The 13,158-nt window shown below is 44.0% G+C and overlaps 1 protein-coding gene across 3 annotated transcripts in view; it reads right to left on the bottom strand.

Annotated features, from left to right (window-relative positions):
• Nucleotides 1-1,776, bottom strand: part of TEAD1 (TEA domain transcription factor 1) — a 162,066-nt gene extending 160,290 nt beyond the window's left edge. For all 3 annotated transcript variants that reach the window (XM_034065273.1, XM_034065274.1, XM_034065275.1), the window contains exons 1-2: nucleotides 1,548-1,776; nucleotides 773-916 (exon numbers count right to left, since the gene is read on the bottom strand). The gene's annotated coding sequence lies outside the window, so the exon portion shown is untranslated. The remainder of the gene's footprint in view (nucleotides 1-772; nucleotides 917-1,547) is intronic.
• Between the last annotated feature and the right edge of the window lie 11,382 nt (nucleotides 1,777-13,158).

The raw sequence follows: 13,158 nt of genomic DNA, 5'->3' as shown, positions 1-13,158 counted from the left end.
TACTGTATTTCTAAACTTTATCAGCACTAAAGGAAAGCAAATATGCTTCTGTTAAACAGGAATACAGCTGTACAGGTACTTTTTTTTCCCAGAGGCTCTGCCATTTTAGCTTATATTTCTTACATATACTATTTTAGGACAGAAAATGCCAGTGCAATCTGATGTTTCTCGGCCTTTCTTTCCCAGATGGTGCGCAGCAACAGTTAAAAAATACTGGGAGCCATTTACATTCAGCAAGCATAGAACAGAACTGTTCCTAACTTTGCAGCACTTCTGGAGGTCACTTTTCATTTCTTCCTATCAAAGGCAGGCACTTGTTTCTAATAAGTTAACAACTCTCCAGAGAAACATGGGTGGCTGGTATTTCATTGTTTCATAAATATTTTTATACTGTAACACCATTCAAACTAAAACAGATCTCAAGAGAAGAAAAATCACGACTAGGATTACATTCAAGCAAGGTAGGAGTGCAAACTTGGTTACTCGGTAAAAATTGAGATCATTCCTCCCCACTCCCCCCCCCCCGCTTTATTTCTCCTCGTGGTTTTTGTTTAGCTGCTTTGAGGGGGCCGCTTTGTTTTAATTCTGTTACAAAAGCCGTACTGTCTAACTTTTTCCCTCCCCCTTAGAAGTGTACTTCCTTTGAAAACGCTCCTGCGAACAAAGGCTGCCACCGGCCCTCCGCATCAGCACTGGGGACATCTGTAGAATAGATCTCTCCAAAACGTTACCGATACATAATTAAAATAACCCCAAACCCTGCGGTTCCTACCGAAAGGAAGTTTTCCAGAGACAATCTCCTCAGTGGTGTTGTAACTGCGACTTTGTCTTTTTTGGATACAATGTTTCTGCTGACTCCCGAAAATTTTCCACTTGAATGTGCAATTAACCAGCAGCGGCGGCAGCGGCAGCAGCTCTGGAGAAGGACAAGAAGCAGCGAAAAAGGATATTTCTTCTTTCATCTTTTAGAGGAAAACGAAGGGGGGGAAGAAAAGCAGACCTCGGGGCAGCGCACCGAGCGGAGCTCCACGCCAGGCCGGGCCGCTCGGCAGCCCGCACCGCCGGCGGATGGCTCCTGAGAGCTGCGAGTGGCTGCGCCGAGCCCGGGGCTGCTCCCAACTTCTTGCTTTCCCGTGGAAAAAATATGTGAAAAATGCCAAGGATCGGTGCGCGCTTGAATGTGTGTGTGCGTGTGCGCGCCTGAGTGAGTGTGTGTGTGTGTGTGTGTGTGTGCGCGCCCGGCCGCAGAGCGGTGACTCAGGCAACTAAGTGCGAGCAGCGGCGAAGGGGAGCGGAGCGGAGCGGCGCGGGGCGGGCAGCAGCCGCCTGTTGCAGCTCCGGCCGCGGCCCCGCAGCGGCACAAACTCCGCGGGAAACAACTTCTCCCCCTTACTGCGGCCCCACTCCCGCCTGCCCCGGCACCTGCGGGGGCGCCGGCCCCCCCCGGGCCGACCCCGGCCTGGACCGACCCCCCGCCCAGCCGCACAAAGCGCCGGCGGTCGGCAAGCAAGCACGGCACAGCGTGCGCGCCCGCGGCCCCCTCTTACCTCCGCGCCGCGGCCCCCCTCCGCGCACCGCCAGCGCGCCGCGCTCCAACGGCAAACTTTGCCCGCCGCCCCCGGGCCGCCCCGGCTATTTATGGCCCCGCGCTTATTTTTAATCCGCCGCTTTGGCTATTTATACTGCGGCGGTAGGTTGCCGCGGGCCGGCGGACGGAGCCTTCGGAGGATGAGTTGCTGCCCGGCCGGCGGCGGGGCGGGCCGGGCTCCCGGCCGGGCTGCGCGGCGCCAGCGATGCGAGGAATGCGCGGAATGAGGGGAGGAATGAAATGAACGCGGGAGCGGGGCGGCCGCGGGGCGGAGCGCGGCCCGCCGCCCCCTGCGGCCGCGGGCGGGCGGGGCCGCGGGCGGGGCCTCCGCGCTGCGCTGACCTCATAGGGGAGCCCGCGGGAGAGGAGCAGGGAAGGGGCGCTCCCCGTGCTGAGCAATGGGGTCCCGTACGGGGCTGCAGCTCCCGGCCACGGACTTGCCGCGCTCGGGCAAAAGGGATCTGCATCAGGGGTTGCAATAGGGGTATGCGGTGGGCCAGAGGAGCTAGTTACGCTCTGAACCCCGCTGGGTGGGCAGGCTACCCCGTGAAGCCCTGCTCATCCACACACGTCCAGCCCTGGGTGCACCACAGAACATTCCTTGTGCAAGCAAACCCTGACAGTCCCTAGGAAATGCAGATCCGTGCCCAGAAGGGTGCCTGTAGCACCCTGGGGCCCAACAGAGTCCCAGAAAAAAGGGCGAGTGGGAAAGGTTTGAATACATCACACCCCAAATCCATATGGCCACAGCATGTCCCAGGTGTCCAGTGTCTTCCCCTTGAATCAAGGTCACAAGCTTTCTCACAAAACTGGCCTCAGCTTCAGATTTGACAGTGGAAGTTTTGCACCCCTCCAGTTGTGAGCCTAAGTGCCATTATACTATCTTTACCCTTCTTGTACTGGTACAACCCATCCCCCAGAAATGCTCCCCAAGCATTATCATAAGGCATGTCTCCTCTGTTAACAATCTGCTACCTTATGGAAATAGTCACAGGGCAAGCACAGCTGTTGTGCTGGTGAAAATTTGTATTTGCATAAGCAAAATAGATAACTGGACACCTTGGTGCCTGTTTGTGAAATAAATTGCCTATTCTGATGTGCAAACACACATTTCTATCCACCTTTGAAAGTTTGCCCAGCAGGGCTACCACTTTTTGAGTTGTCAGGAAAATCACATTACGACCTCAGAAGAGCCATATGTTGGTGCCATCAGGAAGCAGTAACATGCTCTCATCCTGTGAAAGTCCATGACATGCTGGTGGAATTACAATAAATGCCCTGAATATTCCTTGTGTATGACATTAAAATGCCCAGCATGTCTCTCTGTGAATACCAAAAACATGCTTGTCCTGGTGCTTTCCTGGTACCAATCTTGTTAGACAGCCATGCTGATAACAGCCACCATTTTAGCCAGTGACCAAACCAGGAGCTTCCTGAAAACAAGTCACTTAAAGCTCACACTGCAGTTTGCAGAGGCCGCATTTGTTTTTTATCTTTAGGGACCATGCAGAGTGTGTACGACAGGCAGTGCAGGCAGAAGATGCAATGTTCCCGCTAGTCACATAAATGATACTGGCTGAAATTACTAAAGACCAGTCCTACAGAAATGGCATGCAACAAGTAATAACATCAAATGAAGGCAAAGTTTGAGCAGGTGTTGGTCAAATGACTGGGAGAATGCAAAAATGAACATATTTTAGGATAAATTCTCCTTATGCCACTCCAGATAAAAAGTTTCTTCTCCAAAGGAGGCTACAAGGAATCCCTTCACACATACAGAGAATTTCTTTTCTCTTCCCCTCCTCCCTTCCAAATAGCTCTAGTAATATTGTCTAAGTGTCTAAGTGCCTGCACAATTTGTAAAATTCAATCACTTTGCAGATGCCTATACAAAAGCCATAGTCTCCTGAGTGTACCCAAAGTTCACCAACTCTCTTCCAAAGCTGGAACAGAAAAATGTGGAAAAACATTGCACCCCAATACCTATACCATAGATTTTTTTAGTCACTAAACTTACACTCACTCCACTATGGTTCACTGCACACACAGACATGTAAAACGTCTTTAAACGAATGTAATTTTTTTTCTTGCAGAGAAAGTACCAAAAGTACTGACTAATTTCTGTGCAAGCACAGGGCCCAAGACATATCATAGCTCTATACACATGGAGGCAGAATAGCAAATTTTGGGACAATAGATAAATAGAGTTCAAAAAACTTCTTACCTATAGCAGTCTTCACAAGTGAAAGTGATGAAAAAAATAGCAGGATTATGCTTTCCTAGTGGAAAAAGAAAAAAGAGGGTCGATTCTACACCTGTGGTTGTGGATAAACACAGATCAAACTCAAATGAGGTTGCAGCTGTTCGCCCATATTCCAGACAGTCACTTCAGTAGCTCTTTTGCCATTCAGAACTGTTTCAAGAAGAAAAATGTACCTGATGTCTGCACATTTTGCTGTTAACTGTGAGCAGTAGAGAAAGCTCAAAAATATCTGGTTATTTCTCAGGTTCTAAAACTTTGTATGTTGGTGTCCTTCACTGGCACCAAAGCCTACACAACAAATGCTTGAGGAAGACTGGGGGTCTTACATTAGCAAAATGTAAAAGTTCATCTACAATCCACATTTTCCAGCTTAAGGCTGAGTTTTGATGACATGTTGTTGCTCACAGGCAACTATACCAATTAAACTATCAAAACTGAGGCCAAGATGAACAGCAAACTAGTATAGTGACTAAATCGTGGCACGTGCTGAGCACAGGTCTGCGTGCCAGCAAGCTCCAGATAAAACCAATAGCTTCTGAACACCGAGGTTGGGAAGCTCTGTCAAGTACTGATCTTTCTTACCTCTCGGCTCCTATGTCCTGAAGGCCATCATGTCATGCCGTATCGTACTGTCCATATTGGCAGTCACTTCAAGAAATACATACCTGGAATCCCAGTGAATTGCTGACAGGGAAAAAAAAAAGTGTACTGAGGATAGGATGGTCTGTGCTTTCTGACAGAAGGTGAGGGTGAGGAAAGACATCATCAGTATCATTCAGCCTGTTAGTCCAGCCATTGCCTTCATGCAAGGGTAGGCTTCTGTAGAGGCCCTGTGGATGAAGAAGGAAGGTACATTGAAAGCACACTCACACACAGAGAACTTTACTTGACGAACTGCCTGCCATGTGTTTATTGATGAATGGCTTCTTCAGACACACAGGTGTGCTGAGAATTACAAAAGCTGAAGAAAACAAAGGGACACTGGGACAAGCCCAGACAGGGGTGTTTCCTGGGGACAAATGTTTATGTCAGCTAGAAAGAAGTCATAGAACTGGGGAATATGGGAAAATATTTTAAGAAAGAGAAAGAATGAGACTCAAGAGGGACATCAGTAAAAAGATTTCAGGGAGAGAGACTGGAGGAAGAGAAGAGGCATGAAAGAGGGGAGAAGGGCAAGTGAGAAAAAAATATTTGTGACTCTAGAAGGAAAGCAAGAAAAATAAAAAGAAAGTTAAAAAATGGGTATACAAACAGAGAAAGGAAAACTTCAAAAAGAAAAAGAACTGATGAAGCAGAAAGACCAGCTGAATGAAAACTAGTTGTGAGAGCAAGGGACACTATGAGAAGAAAAACAGGAGATAGTAGAAACAGGAGATGGCAGTGAGGAAAGGAAATTAGCTTAACAATGAAAAGAGGAAGGTAAGGAAGGATAGAAAGATCAAACAGAAGAATATACAATTATAAAATAAAGGTCTGTAGTACTATCAGGTCTTGCATTTGTCAGTGAAATATTATTTTGAGTGCAAGTCCTACTGAGACTGTGGTGGAGGCAAGGATGAACATACCTAAATGTAAGATGGAGGCTGGCTTGTGTTTTACACTTAGGAACCACTTTTGTCTTCATTAATGAGACCACTGATAGTAGAGGTATTAGGAAAACTAACGGAAGAGCTGTAGTTCCCTTTGCCACTAGCGATACCAGGTACAAGGCACATAACTTACACATTTCATCCCAGCCACCCAAAACCAGTCATGCTTTTAAGTCTCCAAGAAATGAAACAGTACCCAAAGATACAGGGTTAACAGAATTCCTAGTTTACTCTAGAAATAAGTAAACTCGCATCTGCCTAGAGAATCATGCCAGATGAAGGCAAGATGGACTTCGCAAATTCCAGATCCAGAGCCCACTTCGGACTTGGAATGAACCTCAAAGCTCAACAGCACTGGGATACAGCGTTCTGGTTACAAATATCAAAAAAATTTGAAACTTTGGATTTGGATTGCAGTTCAGGTTAGGAAAATTGCTAATCTCAGGAAATGCTAAAAGCAGTACATAAATTAGGGTTACTCTATAGTGTGCAAAGAATTAAATACCCAAACCAATGTGTTGTTGAACATGCCAAAAAAAGACTACAGGGAAGCTGTAATGTAATGGAACAGAGCGCTCCATATTATAAATGTAGCTACTGAGCTTTGTAAAGCAGCAGATAGTGTAAAGAATGAAAACAAATAACAGTTTAATAATGAATTACAATAATTGAGTCGAGAGGAAGCCAGGACATGAACCATGCCCTCAGAGCCCAACTGAGTTAAAATAGTACACAGAAGGGAAATATATAATTTCAGACAATTCTGGTTGCTTATTTCTAAAGGTGAACTGAGAGCTTTTTAAAATTACATGACCAGAGGCCAGGGCTGCGTATTTCTCCCACTGATGAAATCACTAATATCAAAATAGTGTGGCTCTTGTTCTGCCTTAGAGCAAACAATATAAGCACAGCAGCCTATTCCTTCTACTGATAGCCATAATTCTTAGTACCACTCATTGAAACAAATTGCTGTGGGAACCACTTGGGCAGCTGGGCTTTTATTCTTAAAATATTATTTTATTCTTAAAATATTTCTATATTTTGCACTACAAATTCTGGCGTGTTACCATCATTTTCTGCTGGGGTTAAAAAGGAGGAAAAAAATCCTATGTAAATTCCCTAAGAATCTCTTTTCCTCGATTCATCGAAATTTCAGGTTTCTGAGCACTTATCAGTCTGCTTAATAAGCAAATGGAATATTTTGATCCCTCTCTTCACTTTGGCCCAGATTACTAACAGTATTCAGATGTTTGAAGTTAGATGTGGGCATTTTTAATTCTCTTCAGGACCTAAGTGCCTATTTTTTTTTATTTCAGTGTTTTTTAGGTGGGTAATTATTTTGGGAAATCTCAATACTTATCTAGAAGTAATAATAATAATAGTAGTAATAATAACAACAACAATGACAACAACAGGCACCCTAATGTTTACCTTAACTACCTAAGTACAATTAGAGGGTTCCTTCAGATCATGCTCAAAATCTACATCCAAGGAATATTTCAAAGCAACTAAAAGCACCATCTGCTGTGAGATCCATTGTACAACATCATTCACAAGCATTCATTCCACAGGTGACTTTTACAGTGAAAGGCAAGGGACTGACTTTCATCTTTCCAAAATGAATTCTTTCTAAGCAGGCCTTTTCCAGTCACTGAGGACACACAAACACCATTCCTTGTGTCAATTTGTTCCAGCACACCCCTGTGGCAGACCAGCCAGCAATCCACTGCCCATCTCTGCCTTGTAGGCTACAGTGTGTTCTTTCATGGGCATGCCTTGCCTTTGTTCCCTGTAATGCTGCCGTTTACAGATTAGCCCATGGCAGTAGGTCCCACAGACCTGACTTCCTATTGGGTCTGGCCTGGGCATCTGTCCACACCATTTGTATGGAAAGAAGCATGTTGTGGGATGGTAAAGTCATTAATCAACCAAATTTCAAAGATAAGCAGAAAATGTTATACCACCTTAATGCAAGAAATGGAAGATACTTCCCCAGAGAAAGCACCAGGCAGCTTCACCAGAGATAGTAACGTTTTCTGCAATAAGAGAAATTCCACTTTCCCAACTGACTTTGCTGAGACTGCAGAAGGTGTTAATCAGTGCAGAGTTTGGACCTGTCTATAAACAACTGTGGATGTAAGCAAGCACTCAGATGATATGGGGCTGCTGGCAAAGAGCTGATCTGCATTTCCTGCTGAGGCTCCTCAGCCCCAGGTCAGGAGTGCAAAGCCTGCTTCCCTTGTCATACCAAGGGCAGCATATATGGCCGCTGCTTCACCTAATCCCTGGAATGCCACATGATAAGGCAGAATTTGCCAGATATTGGGAAAGGCTACCAAAACCAGTGAACCATAACTGACAGCATCTAAAGAGAAAACAAACTTTCTCAGATGCAGAAGAACTGTGCAACACTCCTTATTCATACAGTATCCAAAGTATCATTGGAAGTTCTGATAAATACAAAACCAAACTTTACCTGAAGTGGAAGTGATACCCAACATATGACCAAGGCAGGTAGGATAGAATGCACACTGAAGGCCCAACTAGAATATAGTTACCCTTATTTTACACTGATTTTTTTAATTTCTCCATTCATAATGCAGGTAGAATCACACATGGTAAATAAAACTGGGAGAAAACTGAAGTGTGAAAGTCTGAGCTCTGCAGAGGTGCTAAGGGTGATGTTGCTAAGAAAGGAGAAAGTCAGAAGAGATATGTACTCCGCTCATGCTTTCTCCTATGTCATCTGCACAATGAGACCTGCAGAAAGCACCTGAATTCCTCTAACCCTTTTTACTTTCTCTGTGAATATTCTTCTGGTATAATACAGAAACTTGTTCCAGCAGCCTTCAAAGCTCAGGCTTTGTTCAGGACAGAAGTCGGGAGCTGAGAGCGCACAGCACTGTTTCTGAGGAGACTCAAGCTCAGCAGGATTCAGTTTTTCTACTTTTGGTTGGGGGAAGCAGAAAAGGAGAGGAGAAGGAAAGGAATTCTTAGAAAACTATTTTACTATTTCCTGTTAAAACTTGACTATGTGGATGTTCAAATGGGTATGAAAGGAAATCTAAAGAGAGGTAATGCATTCCTCACTGCAACTAATCCTTGAAGGCCAGGGTTACATGACTTTTCAGTAGGAAAATTACAAAAAGTAATTTTTAGATGGTTGGGTAATGAAAGAAATAAAAATTACCTAAAGCTGCTGGGAAAACATAATGGTCTATGGGTATGTAGTTAGATGGACTCAGTTCATGGGGATGAGAACTACTGAATCAAGTTTCTGGAATGGCCATTACAGAATTTGTAGTAGTTAATATCACCATGTAAATCCCAACCTTTCCTCATACTTCCCAAAGGGAACCACAAGTACTTTTCATCTGGCTTGTATTTAGGAAGACAGTTTTGGAAATAGGAAAAAAAAAAATCAGCTGAAGATGTAGGAGGCACTGAGGCTAGCTGGTGCTACTTGTCTTTCAGAATAGAGCCCCCTACCTTTAATATTAATATTGGACTGTCTCTTCTCTCACTGCTTTTTATATGTTATGTTCCAGTAGTGACAAACAGTAACTGAATTGACAGTATTACTTACTTCAAATTAAAACGACTGTTTAATGCTCTTAAGACTCAGAATTCTGCAGCTTTGCAAACTACAGTGGATTGATTGGCTGCTATGAAGCTCAATTCTGATTGCAGCTGCTCTCTTTGGTCTGCCTTTTCTGCTCACATGCTCATGATATGTTACATCCAATAGAGAGCCAGTCAGAACACATTGTTGGTGTTTGAAGAGGTCCATGGAAAAGGAGGAGCACCTCAAAGAGATATCCTGCAGGAAGAACAATGCCAATGATGGGTGAATAGCTGTGCAGTCTTAATGAACAGGTTTGGGCAGAAGGAAGACAGGGACGACTACAAATCACGCTAGTTAGTAAGTGTTCAGAGCTCAGGGCTGTGTGCCACACAGCAGACAGCACAAAGTGCTCTTCCCACAGTGCGTGTCACAGGTAAATGGGACACATAAGGAGCTGTGAATCACAGGTCCTGTACATATTCATTAAATAGTTGGGTAGAAGTATGTCAAACAATGAGGTGATGTAATGGGCAAACACCATAAACATAGAGAAACCTGACCTCATTTTACATATGATTTCATCTTAGGTGACCTCACAAGTGCAGTTACTCTACCACCTGCACAGCCTTGTATGTTTTATGTGCTTCTTTTACCCTCTAGATCCTGAAGAAATTAGTTAATTTGTTATTTTTCACACTCAGTCCCAGATGGATGATGTCTGTCAGCATTTCCTGAGTTATATAACATTTATAATTTTCAAGCCACTTTATAAACACTAAGCAGTTGATCCTCACACCACCCTTGTGCCCTAAGCATTAATACTTCCCTTTTACCAACTTCCCAATTACTATGGGAAGTCAAAGTAATCCTCACAGTAGCTAAGGTAACAGCAGAACTCAGTACCATCCAATTTTTTAACTGCTCTTTACGTCTCTAGCATATCACACTTTCCTAATGCAAACACACCTACCACAATGCCCTCCAGTAATTCTTTATTCTTATTTACATATAAAAATTCTCTACCCAGCTCCATTATTTCTTGCAACCTTTTGGTCTCTGGTATAGTTAGAACCAAGCTTCCAACTTGTTCACAAGTGAGTACAACCTTTGTGCCTTAAGATATTTTACCCCAAATGTCTGTCAGGTACATCAATAGTTTTAAAAAGACATCTTTTTAGCTTACTCAGTATGTGGTCACACAGTCATTTAATTCCTTGAACTGAGGTTCACTGAAAATTGGACCCCAGCTGAGCTTTGGTGAATTTTTAATGTCAGCAATTCAATGGCTTGTAAAATAGAGGTATTTCAGAACTTACATCAGTAACTGTTGGAAAGAACTGGAACTCAGAACGGCTGCGTTCTTACCTGCAGTAGAGCATTCAGCAGTGTTAAACTCCTTCCAAGCACATACAAAGGGAAGTAGTTTGGTTTATTAATAATAATGACCTTACATACATAGTTATAGGCAGGTGAAGGCTTTGGAGTCAGTTTTACATTCTAACTGCCGAAGGCAAGCAAAGAAGAAATGTTGGGTAGTAGTTAAGACAAAATTAGAAGCCCGTAAGCCCTTCCTTGGGCAGTGTTTCTTCATCTAATCTTGCAAAAATTAGTGGTTCACAGCTGAACATGGCTAGCACACCACCATCTGCCAGCCCCTTGGCACATAAAGGCTCCGTAAGCCCTCCAATCATTTGAGTCATATCACTTGCCAAAAAAATTACCTGAACAAAAACACAGAACATGAACTTCTGTTTATTACATTGTCTTTCCCTACCTTCCTTTTTGAAATCTTTTCCCTCTACTGGCATAGGTGACCCCAGACCTGATGCTCTTAAGGATAAACCTCCCGAACATTCAGTGTTGCAATTCCTGACTTACGGGTTTGCTTTCATGTTAGAGGCAATGGGTAATGCATGAGAAAAGCCATGAGGTACCGGAGAATAAGATTCACCGCAGTTAAGTTAGGGATGCCTAGAAGTACCCAGAAGGGAAATCCTTAGGAAAGCATTAGAGGTCTGCTCTCTGACAACATAAAGAAACTTTTTTTGCTGTAACAAGAGGTGTTCTCTTGCAATTCAGACCCTAGCTTCCTTTGGTGAGAGTGTGTGTCTCTGCTCTTGCTTTTCAAACTAGCAGCTGGTTTCCGTGCTTTACAGCAACGTGAGGAAGAAAGTGACACTGTCATTCACTGTCCTTCCTTGGTAGCAAAGTAGATAAACCTTGGTCCACGAAGGACTGAAGGAAACTGAAACTTAATGTTCTTCTCCACCTGAAATAATATGTTTCTCCAAGCCCTACCGAGAAAGCGCTGTCTAGCAGGAAGCAGGTCTGTTGCCTCTCCTTTAGAGGTTCTCCTTCAGAATTATTAATTGCATTCTACTATGCTCCTTGCAGAAGAAAGCAGGGAGAGAGTTCCAACTTTTCTGCGCAAGCCATTAGTGGACGTAGTACTCCAAACTGGGAACTGAAATGACACATAATCTCTCATTTCCACAAGACCAGGAGCCTTCTCAAACAAGTAAGGGGGCTTCATCAAGCTTATGGCTTTGGTGTAGCCTGGGCAAAATTTAATTGCTGGCTACATCTGGACTGGTATTAGGTATTGAGGTATCTATCTCTGCATTATAACTCCTGCTCACTCTGTTACCTTTTGCAATAAAAGAATTAAAGGTTGAAAATGGGACAGAGGGAATAGGAAATCTGTAGCTGGTTGGGAGGGCAAACTCCTTAAATGAGCCTTCATTGGCTTTATATTGTTTACTCATGCCTGCTCCTTCTGACCACAGAGTATAGCAAAAGTGAAGAAAATAAACTTGCATGGGATAAAGTTGTTCTCATAATACATCAGTATAAACATCCTATATGTATAAAACATTGTCCATACCTTTTTGTCCCCTTTTCTTTTTTTTTTGCTCTAAGTGACTGTTGTCCAGCCTTTAGGTGCCTCATGAATTCAGGCCAGTGGAAAATTCTGGAAAATAAGTAAAAACTCTTTGTTTGAGACATGGGTTTGTTCTGCTGCCCAGGTTTGAAGAGGGCGAGATATTTACCTACATGTGATTTCAACATTGGCTCAGACACACAAGCCAGTTACAGTGGCTTAGCAAGGCAATGCATATCAACTGAACTACGGCTGCTCAATTAAGCCAGAGCTTTTCATGGCATTTATATGAATCTTACATACAGAATATGATTTAGACATCCAGGCTGCAGCACTGGGAAGGGACTTTTACTCCGGCCTACATAGTTTTTAATTTCTAAAACCATGAAAGGAGCCATTACGGTGTGGTTCAAGAATTCTTATGTGACACTTGTTGTATTTCTTCTATTGATAGCTGACGGCTTATGTTATTGGTGAGGGGAGTTAAACTATTAAAAACCTGATTTATGTCTCTTTCTTCACTGTGTGACTCAAACCAGTTTTGCAGTCTGTTACAGGTTAACTAGCCAGGGTTAGGCAGGGTGGGGCCTGTAGCAGACTGCAAAACTGGTTTATTCAATTCACAAAGTGAGAAAACATCCTTAAAAATAGGCATTCTAGAAGAAGACCAGATACCTTGCTGTCAATTATAGCATATCATGCAACAAAACAGATTTTCAGGCCCCTCAGCTTTTGCTGCTGTGTTGAGTGAGACACTGCATGCAAGTCACGTGCAAGCAGAGGTCACACAGCATTGTGCTGCAGCTGAAGAGCATGCCTTTCTTTCAGCTTGGGGCTACGCTCAGAGGCATACCCTCACCTGCAGCCACTCTCCTCTCGTCCATAACTCTGTGTGCCAAGTGCAGCTGGTTAATAGATCAGACCGACCAGCTGCTCCCAGCATATGGGGTCACAGAGGAAGGGAAGCTGCAGGGCTGCTCTGCAAATGTGTGAGATGCAGGTCTGGAGCTGTCTGGAGATCAACAGGTGATATTGAGCACAGAAAGAAATGGAGGAGAGCTGTACTGTCTTCAGCAAGAGAGAGGGAATGGAATCTGTTGGCTCCTGCAGAGTTTTGCTCTTTTTGAGAGGGCAGGCAGAAATGCAGATGGTGAGTTGCAGGTTTATCTTGTGGGATACCTTGTGCAACTTCATCTGGACATGGGATGTACCACATAAGGTGATGACATAGGTGTGTCTGAAAGCTCTTCTTCAGTGTTAAACTCAGGAAGA

The sequence above is a fragment of the Melopsittacus undulatus genome, chromosome 8 (genome assembly GCF_012275295.1).
Source record: "Melopsittacus undulatus isolate bMelUnd1 chromosome 8, bMelUnd1.mat.Z, whole genome shotgun sequence".
Taxonomy (NCBI): Eukaryota; Metazoa; Chordata; class Aves; order Psittaciformes; family Psittaculidae; genus Melopsittacus; species Melopsittacus undulatus.
Note: the sequence above shows the minus strand (reverse complement) of the source record. Positions and strands in the feature narration are given on the sequence as shown.